Source organism: Lethenteron reissneri, chromosome 21, assembly GCF_015708825.2.
Source record: "Lethenteron reissneri isolate LAM-NWPU_2019-01 chromosome 21, ASM1570882v1, whole genome shotgun sequence".
Classification (NCBI taxonomy): Eukaryota; Metazoa; Chordata; class Hyperoartia; order Petromyzontiformes; family Petromyzontidae; genus Lethenteron; species Lethenteron reissneri.
In genome coordinates this window covers 4,782,097-4,786,025 of record NC_083799.1, presented here as the reverse complement: position 1 = coordinate 4,786,025, position 3,929 = coordinate 4,782,097, and positions in this window count along the sequence as shown.

Sequence of the window (3,929 nt, the reverse complement as noted above, 5' to 3'; positions counted from 1 at the left end):
AATGCACAAGTACAATGAGGCGAGATAAACTTACCATGCACACCTCAATTAAGTGTTTGGAATCCTCTTTTTAGCAAACACGCATGGAGTTGCACATGATCTTGAAAATGTTGCTGAAAAAAGTAAAAGTTTGGTAATGCCCTTTAAAACAAATCTATGATTAAACAAACTAGCCAGACATGGCTATTCCGACACAGCTTAAGGATACATTTATATTAATATCGGAGTGACAAGTCCATAAAAATACGAAAGACATCAAGAAAAGGCAGGCTTATGCATGACACAGTTTAGGCCAGGGGTCGGCAACCTACGGCTCCGGAGCCGCATGCGGCTCTTTACGGGCTGCTTCTTGACGATATGTACGTATGTACAGTATGTACTCAGATGCATTGCGGCTCTTGAAATACTGAATTTGTACCGAATTGGAAAGAAATGGCTCTTCTTGTTATTTTGGTTGCCGACCCCTGGTTTAGGCCATACGTCCCGCAATACGGAGGCAAACCACAGAAAACACGTGTAGTGACTAACTCAGAGACGGTAAGACTTGGAGGCACTTCTTTTATTGAACGAACAATAATACCCACCCTACGTGGGTGCACACTCTACAGTAGCTAGCCTACACATAATTCTAACCGTCTAATACTGACGGCGCTGGACGGAGACAGCCAACAACTATATAGCAGCGCAATATCGAGTGAAAACGGCAGCGACGATGGCGACGAGATGGTAACGACGATCTTGAACAGCACGACGGGGATCTCACTTCCAGCAACAGCCACGAGGTCCCCCACGGGGGCCCCTCTTATACTCTCAGCGTGGCCTCGCTCTAACATGCCCCATCTCTGGAACCTACTCACGGGTTCCCGAGGCTTCCCGATGGTCCCCTCTGTGACCTTTTCCCTACATGTCCCCCTCTCGTATCTATCGTGGCCTAATGACGTGGGTGCTGCCATACACCGCAGTTACCCTTTTCTGCCAGCAGCCAGCGCTATGCCACTACACATGCAAAACTACAGCGGTCCACGCTCTGCGCTAATCCACCACTCAGACTGCGCTCCAATATACACAAATATTTATTCTAGAAATTAGCAACGAATCTCAAGGTTAATTTTAAACAGGGTCCGGCTACCAGTTGGGATGTTTGGTCCAAATTCCTCCTAAGGAAGACCTGTATTCATTATAAATATCAACTTGCCAGTTCGTTTAAACATTTTAGAAAATACTCTTTGGTTCTTTTGGTAAAGTCACGTATAAAGATAAAATAATAAATTAAATACTAGCATATGACGTTTCGATTGCAACACAAGCAATTATCATCAGGTATAAATAAAATAGAAACACAAATCTAGTATACTTAGAAATGTAATGTAATACAACAGAGAGTCGAATAACATAACAGTCAACACCCTACCTGGTTGATTACGTTCTTCCTGAGAATGCTGAATTTGAGAGAGAGATAAAACACAGAACCAGAGACATATAGACAGACATATAAGCAGACAGATATCACAGAGATACATAGAGAGAGACAAACATAGGCACACAGAGAAACCACGCCTCTGTGTCGAGGCCTTAAATAGAGAGAGGGGGCGGGGGCGGAGAGAGAGGGAGGGGTTAGAGAAATTAGCATGTCAATGAGTGGCACGGTGAGTGGCACGGTGCAAAAGCTTGAGAGAGGGGGCGGGGGCGGAGAGAGAGGGAGGGGTTAGAGAAATTAGCATGTCAATGAGTGGCACGGTGAGTGACATGGTGCAAAAGCTTGAAAAATTTAGGAGACAGGGAGAGAGACACACTGAATTAAATAACCTAGCAAAATTTCGAAATGTAATGTAATGCAACACAGAGAGTCGGTCAACACACAATTAACGCATAGTCTGGTTGATTACGTTTTTTTCAAAGATTGCTAAGTTAGAAGTTAAGTGTGAAATTTTAAAGAGAGACAAGACACAAACACGAAGAACAGACAAAAGCACAGACAAAAGCAGAAAGGGAGAGGGACAACAGCCAAGACACACATCTTGTGGCAAGCCAAAAGTGGCCCCTTGCAGCGTCACTGACATCGCGCCCTTCCCACGCGTTCCCGCGCTCGCCTCAAAATGGTGCCCGCTGGCCACGGTAGGTCTTCCAGGGGCAAAATGGCGCCCACCATATGCACGGTCTCTGGTCTGGACTGCTCTGCTCCCGCTCCGATGAAAGCTCCAACTGGGGTCTCCCAGTGACTTCTCTCCACGCCGCTGACCGCGGTGCACCTCCCATGACATCCCGCGGCCCCCCCTGCCACGTGGTCAGCGCGCGATCGAGGCCTATGGGCTTTGTAACCGGGGTCCCGGATCTCGGGGCTGCCGGAGGGATGACCGTCCCGCCGTCCACACTATGGGTGGGTTCCTCTTCTTGGTCACTTTGGAACACCCCACTTCTAAGACCAGATGTAGTATAGCACAAGTCGGAGACAAGGTAGTTGCAGAAGGCACCTTTATTCAGATCTTATCCAGTTAACAACTTAAAACAGATTCGCCCTCATACACTCTCTAGTCTAGCCTAGCCTAGACGCAACCTTGACCGTGTTACACTGATGGCGTCGACCAAGACTGCCAACAACTATTCGGCCGCGCAATGATCTGGTGAAGATGACAGCGACGAAGGTGGCAAAGACGACAGCGACGACGAGACGAGTCCACTCCCAGAATCGGCAGCCCGGAGCTCTCGCTCTCCGCTGCTTTTATCCTACTCGGCATGGCCTGGCTACCCCCTGGCCGCACCTCCCTTCTCGAACCCACTAGCGGGTTCTAGGGGCTCCAGATGAGGTCTTCCGTGACCCTTGCCCCAGTTCCTCCGCCCTGCCGGCACACCCGTGTATATGCCCAATAGCGTGTGTGCTAACTGTCCACCGCAGTTGCCGCTGCTAGACAGCAGTCGTCGCTATGCCACTACAAATGTATTTTTATTTTGTAAAGTGTCCGTAAATTGGTCACCATTGCACAAGGCGCAACACTTTATGTCTCAGTGGGTTTATCTCGTGGTTAAATAGAAATGGAGGCATTCTATTTTTGTAGGGGAAAAACATGGAAATGATCGCCAAACTTGTCACAGCTCCCTCTTTGCTATATTGCAAGGGGGGGGGGGGGGGCTATGATAGTTAAACCCTGTCGAGGGAAATATAAATAAATAAATACCTCTAGACAAATGGACACAACCTCGTGTTTAAAGATTAAAAGCCCCTTTCACATGAAAAATAACACGCTATTGAAAATTACTTTAAATCACTTGGCAAATTTCAGCAAGGGCAGTTTAAGCTGAACGGCTGAAATTACAACAGGGGCCGTTCATAAATGACCTCAAGTACCTCGGTGGGGGGGGGGGTGTCAGACATTTGTGACGATGTGTGACGAGGGGGGGGGGGGGTTGAGAAATGTGACGTCACATCAAAATGTGCAGCTTTAAATAAATATAGACAACACGTTCTACTTAATTAAATAGACTTTTTAATAAATGTTTTCTCCTACAATATCAGAGTGCAGCGCCACATTAAATATGCACTACAATGACAATAGTTTAAAGCGATTTGAAGCATGCAATTTTTTTTTAGGGGGGGAAGCAGAGCTTTGTGACGTCATATTTGAGGGGAGGTCTGACTTTTTGTGACGCCGTGTGACGAGGGGGGGGGGGTCAAAAATCGCGTGACGTCATTTATGGACGGCCCCACACAGTACGCGTCTTAGCCGTAAGTGAAATACGAAAAAACCCTTTATTATAGACGAGCACAATGTTAGAACATGTTGTATTCGCGAGACGAAACATCGAAACCCTGGCAAGCAACGCAGCCCCGTTATAAGCCTCCCGAAATTCGACTCTCGATTCCGCTCGCACTAAACAAACACGCCGTCGATTCCCGCAATCCCCCTGCCCGCATTGTTGTGCAGGGGGAGGGA